We start from the raw sequence: 6,647 nt of genomic DNA, 5'->3' as shown, positions 1-6,647 counted from the left end.
GGATCGTAAAGTAGTGATTGCATGGACACCTCACCTTGGTTGGGGGTGCTTGTACCGAGGGCATTAGTGAGTTCAAAGGTGTGTTTCTTTGGTTTAGGGTTTGGAAGCTGCTTGTGCGAGGAACGCCTTCGACTCTTTTCTTGCGCAATTCTTTGAAGTGATTGTTGGATAGGCGTTAAAATTTGAGGCTTGTTGGTTCATGTAAGCCAGGAAAGTCTCATTTGTCCTATCCGTAATGGTTGGCGCGGGTTGTACAACGGTAGTAGTTCTCGATTATTGCTTAGAAGTTGTTGATTATAGTTGGGATTTGGATTAAATTTGGAACAAAGGCTTTGCGGTTGGTCGATAATTAGCATTAAATTATTTTGAAATTGACCTTGTTGGTATTGTTGATTATTTCCTTGGCGGTATGGAATAAAATTATTGGTAGGTCGAGCGGGTTGATTAAGCGAAACCGGGAGGAGCCCCCATTTGTTGGTTATTTTGGCCTAAAGCGAAATTCGGATGTTGTCTCCACGGTGCATTGGGAATGTTGAATGCACATGCCTCCTCCGCTTGTTGAGTAGGGGAAGCATATAACAAAGGGACAATATGCATCGGGATGATCGGGACTAAGACAAAGGACACAAGGAGCGGTGTCAGCGTTCATGGCTGGTTTTGGTAGTTGATCGTTTACTTGAACCTGCAAGGGCATCTACTTTTTAGTTAGGGATTCTATCAAATTTTTATTTCAGGATCGGGTTTTACCTCAAAATAGATGTGGCTTTTGTAACGGTATCCTTTGATGATCTAGGCGGCTCGGTGTTACCCGGTGTGTACCTTTTTTAGCTTGTTTTTCAAGAAAAGTATAAAAACTTCGGTAGCTCCTTTGTCCATGAAGCAACCTCCGTTCATTATATCAAGAGTTTCTTTTTGATGATCGAACGAGACCATTAAAGAATGAGCGAACAAGGACGAGCTTTTTCTAGTTGGTGGTGAGGACATTCTAACGAAAGATCGATAAAAGCGACTCCATGCTTCCGTAAAAAGGATTCATGAGGATTTTGGCGGAAGAATTGAATTTTTAAAGCATTTCGGTTGTTTTCTTCGAGTGTAAAATTGAAGCATAAAAGCTTGAACTAGTTTATTCCATGTGTCTATGGATTGTGATTGTTGTCTGCTAGCTTGATTGATGCTTTTCGCTAAAGTGAATGGAAACGATCGAAGCAAGAGTTGTTCCTTAGAGGCTGGCTTTGGATGATGAAATGTTGTTGCCACTTGTTGAAGTCTACGAAGATGATTATGCGGTTTTTAGTGCTCCAAACCATGATATATTGGTAACAAACTGAAAACGTTTGGTGGGATCTGAAAATCACCGACAATGTCCTCAAGTTTGATCTTGGGGAAGAAGGTCCTTCTGTAATGCGATATAGAAGTCGAGAGGGGCTTCTCTGGCTGAGTGGAGGATCGTCGGCCATAATGACGAAGTTGATGGCGGCGAAGGATTGTGATGAAGGTAATTAGCGAGAAGAAGAACAATTTTTATTTGAGAACTTACGCAATTGCTTATCGTATTTTTTCGGCGATAGGTTTGTTCAATTTCTTTAGTGGAACCGGACCTTAATCTCATGCAAGCATAAAATTAGATCTAACTTCGAAGGAATTATGAGGACTCGAATTTTATTATTATCTTAAGCATTAGGGTTGAACAACATATGCCTAAAATTGCTGCTAGCGTAGCGATGAAGCTAGGAATCGTGTGTGCATAAACCAACAACCAGTCACAAGATAGATATGAGGGAGGATTTCCGTGCAAAAACCGCGGTTCTAATTAAAAGTAACCTCAATCTTTCAAGTTTCCTAGACACCATTGGAATATGATTAAGATTTATGGAATTAAAATTTATGCAAAGGTGGTATTAAATTAATTTTAATTTTAATTTAATTTAATTTTTTTAATTTTTTTTTTTTTTTTTTTTTTTTTTTTTTTTTTTTTTTTTTTAAGATTTATGCAAGGTTTAAAATACAAACATACAAATCGATCTACTCATACAATACTAGGTGCGGTAGCATGTGAAGGTACTCTACTAAATGCGTTATAGCTATCTGAATAGGCAAGCTTGTGTCATCGATAAATATTTCCATCGTCTGAAGGCAAATATACATCGAATGTCATATATATGCGCTGCTAATTTGTAAATCGATATTAAATAAATGTATATCAATATGTATGCGGTGATTTGAATCACTCATCACGCATCTAAATACATTAGCATCTGAATCGATATACATCACGAGAATAGATGATGACAAAACTAAACATGCAAAGTTTTATACCTAAACTAAAATCGACTCTTGTATTGCATAATAAATCGATTTAAACAATACTCATTGAGATTGAATGTCCTATAGAAGCGACTTTACCCGTAGGGTTTAGAAACAACTTACCCAACTAAGATTTTAACCCTCCGTTGGAATGTTCTCCTCTTTCTTGACAAAATCGACATATTAGACAATACCGTTAATGCATTATCGTGAAAAATATCAAACATTTAACAAGCAACATTTATCGTGAAAGACATATACCCATGCAATACAATTACCATTAATATGTAAATATACATTCATATGCAATTCATGTCCGTATAATCGTATATAAATATTTACCGGTATCTGAACTTGATTCATGCATAATTCGAGGCTAAAGCTTAAATAATAATCCATAAATTTTTCCTAATACTATATACATGGCATACATGCAGAAAAACATAATAATAATAATATAAATAAATTACAATAATCTTGAAAATTGGAACACAGCTTCCAGCGTTTTTAAGCCGAAACAAACAAGTTTTTCAATTTGTCGACGCGATTAATCCCAAAGGATTATCGAATTTTCAGAATACAAGGATCAAATATTTAGGCACGGAAATGGATCAAGGTAGATCTGGAGATCTTTGGTGGTTGAGCAGGAGCAAAAACTGAAGAAATTCACCCAGGGGGGTCCCACTCCACAAGACTCCACTCCACACGACTCCACGCAGCGCCGCTTGTCTTGTAATTCAAAATACTTTCAAATTTTCTCGAAGTCTTATAATCTTCTGTTTTTGTTTGTTTCCCATCCTAACTTTTGGTACACATGTAAAGTGGAGCGAAATTTTTTAATTTCTGCAGTCAATTGTTTTCGAAGGCAAAAATACCAAAAAAAAACATAAACGAAACAAATGAAAATGAAAGGAATGAAGAGAATGGGGTTCCCCTTGATGCAACTTCGATCTTTAGCTTTAAGTTCTATGGCTTTAGAACAACAGCGGCCATTTGATATATGCTTGGAGAACACTACTTAGAGTTTTGAACTCTCTAAATTGGTGCAAAAAGCAATCAAGGTTCCTTACTCCACGATCTTACGTTTAGTAGAGTTGGAATAAAGATTGAACTAAACTAAAGCTTAGAACAACTACAAATTGGAATTTACAATAAAGGGAACTAAAGAGTAAGGAGTAATTATTAATGCTAGATTTTTTTCTTCCTACACAAACATTAATAAAAACATTAAAATGAAAACATGCACTTAATACGAAATAGAAATTTGAAAGAGAAGTTGGAGAGTTAATCCTCCTCATGTGAACTACCATTAGTGTTGATTTGAAATAGGTTTTGATTCTTCCTAAACTCATAGACAAGTCCCTAACGGAAAAATAGATTTGATCCCTAGCATGCATGGCTCACTTAAGAGCTCATACATGCTAGCAAAGTGAAAACAAACAATGACTTATCTCTAAGCTCATTGCTTGATTTCTAACTAAACTCTACACCAACTACCATTTTGGGGTAGGATGTAGAGTTAGTTGTTCTTCCTAAACCTACCAAACCAACAATTGGTTTTACCCTCACATGAGTTAGACTAACTCCCCAAAGGGAAGTTAGCTCATGATCCTTGGGACAAGGACTTATGAACTAATAAAAACATAAAAAGAAAGAGAGAAAGAAGAAGAAGAGAAGATCCACAACCAAACTCACTTCTATTACCTTTTTTAGAAGAACAAGTGTTCCTCCATTAAAACTATTACAAGCTTTTTAATAAAAATAAAAACTTACTTCTCCTTTTCACTAAGGAACTAAAATAATGTCATGTGAGGAAAATAAGTCAAGGGAGTAATTGGAGTGTCCCCACATTTGTCTAATTTCTTCTCCATTTTAGAGAAATCTCATTTCCTCCCACGTGAATTATCAAACCACATTGATTCATTTTTATCTACCACATTAAAACAAAGTGACACCTTGCCTTTTTCTTCACTATTAACACCTAATCTAATTTATTACATGCAAGGTGTCAACTTTGCACCAATAATTTGTTATCTTTGTCTTGACATGCTCCATGATTGATGACTCATCCAATCTTGTGGCCCTACATAGTGGGTCCATGTGCGATCGATGGCGATCCGGTATTTTGGGCGGTTTTACAACTTCCGCCTATCGCGTAGAGTTCATCATACGATTGTGCGAGCGACTCTCTTGTCGCATTCGAGTCCCGGTTCGAGAGGTAGGAGCTTTGGAAGTTTGATGCTTCTCGTGGATTTGGGAGAATTCATATATCGCCGTTCCTCGTGCTTTATTGCGAGGTTTAACCAATATTTCCATGTTTCTTGCAAATACACGCAAAAAAGTATGAAAACATATTTATTTCATGATTATTAAACACATAATGAACCAAATTTATATGTCTCAATGGGGTTTCATAATACACTTTTGGGTGCTTATCAGTGTACTTTCTTTCACTTTCATATATTGGTAATTACACCATTCAGGTAACCGGACCCTCACTTTGGAGTGTGTGGCTGTAAGTACCGGATCCTAAGTCCACGGTTAACATAATTCACGTTTTACACTCTTGCATGTTTTCTCAATTTTTGAGTCATGTTTCTCTATAGTGTGAATTATGCATTTATTATTTTTATTGTTTTTATTAGTTTGGATGTTAATTTCGAATTCAGTAGTTAAATTTGTATTTGGTAGTTAATTGTATTTGAATTTCGATTTTAATATAATGTGGTTATTTTCAAATTATGCGTTGATTTTTGTATTAATCCCACATTCCCGAATTGTTTGGGGGTGGTATTATTTCTTTTAGCATGGTTTTTATATGATCCACAATTTATTATGTAATTTTGCGATGATTGTTGGGAATATTGCCGATATTGACATGCCTATGATTAGATGTTGTGGTAGGATGAAATCTCATTGAGTTAGGCAGTTACTATCCTAAATTCAACCTAAAAGATATTAGGTTTGTTTTGGATTAAAGAATATGGGTTGTTTCCATTTTCGAAATTAGAAATATTTTGTTTCCAGCAATTGCCTTAAAGCTTTTTGGCAACTTGCCAATTCGTTTTGGAAACTCAAACCCTATATAAACTTCCTTCATTCTACACTCACAACCTACACTACATCTCACTTTCATCTCTCACCTTTCACTCCCAAGTTTCCCTTTTTTCTTCTTCACTTCAGCACCTGTGCCTCAGTTGAGCGCCACCCGCGCCCAAAACACTGTAAGTCCATTTGCTCCAGAGCGCGACCTGCGCCCATACAAGGCATAGTCAGAGCGCACCCCGCGCCATTACCTCCTTAGGCACGAAAAATTCCGATTTTTTGTGGGTTGTTCCAGGATCGTTTACAGCTGTGCTAGAAAGTAGTTTTGTGATGACACCCCCTCGTATCATACCGGAACAGTCTTTTGAAGACTTGTTCCAAAGTGATGCTTTTGGTGTTTCTTTTTTGTTTTTTGTGCCCAGATCACGGATTGGATAAGGGTTGAAGTCATGAGACCCACCAATTGGGTGGTTCGTTCATTTCGAGTTATGACTTGGCCGGGATGGCAGGTGCAGCCTCATTTGGTTGCCCCTTACATCCCATCAGACATAGTAACACTCGACAGGTTAGCACAAGTTGATGACACACGGCGACGTGCTTGGCAAGTTATCATGGCATGGTAGGACGCGAAGGAACCTCATCTATTTAAAGAGGATGAGGAGGAGGATGAGGATTAAACGGGAGTTAAGGTAAGTTTTTAGTTTCAGTTAGTGTCTGCTTATGTTCCAAGCAATTTGATTCTTGTTAACCCCATAACGGGTGGAAGTATGTTTATCTTTTTCTATATTAATATGTTTTAACCTTGTTTTGCAGATGTTCCAGAATTTCACGCATTTCCATGGTATTTCTCTACTCTTTTCATTTAAATACTTTGAGGAAAAAACATGCTTCTTGTTTGGGGGGGGCATAGAAACACGTGTAATTAAGGCATCTGTTAGGATATAGATATGTACAGTATGCACTTTTTTTCTAGTAAAATTTCAAAAATATAAATAAAAAGTTATGCTATACACTTAGGAATATTGGTATTGTTTTCTTTCTCTATGCTCTGAATAATCTAGAAGTCTCACGTAGCCTTTACATTAGAATAATTTTTAGAAACTGAGGTTAATATGTAGGTAATAATTTTTGCATCTATCTATAAATATATTACATGAGTATCTATGATTGTTTGGCAGTAAGTTTATGAAATCTAGGCTAGAGTACTTATTCTACAAATCCTGTGAGAATATAGCCTAAAGCCTTATATGAGTGAAACATTTGGGAAATGACACAAGGGAGAAGTAAAACCCGGATCG

This window comes from Coptis chinensis, chromosome 7, assembly GCF_015680905.1.
Source record: "Coptis chinensis isolate HL-2020 chromosome 7, ASM1568090v1, whole genome shotgun sequence".
NCBI lineage: Eukaryota > Viridiplantae > Streptophyta > Magnoliopsida > Ranunculales > Ranunculaceae > Coptis > Coptis chinensis.
This window is presented reverse-complemented; position numbering follows the sequence as displayed.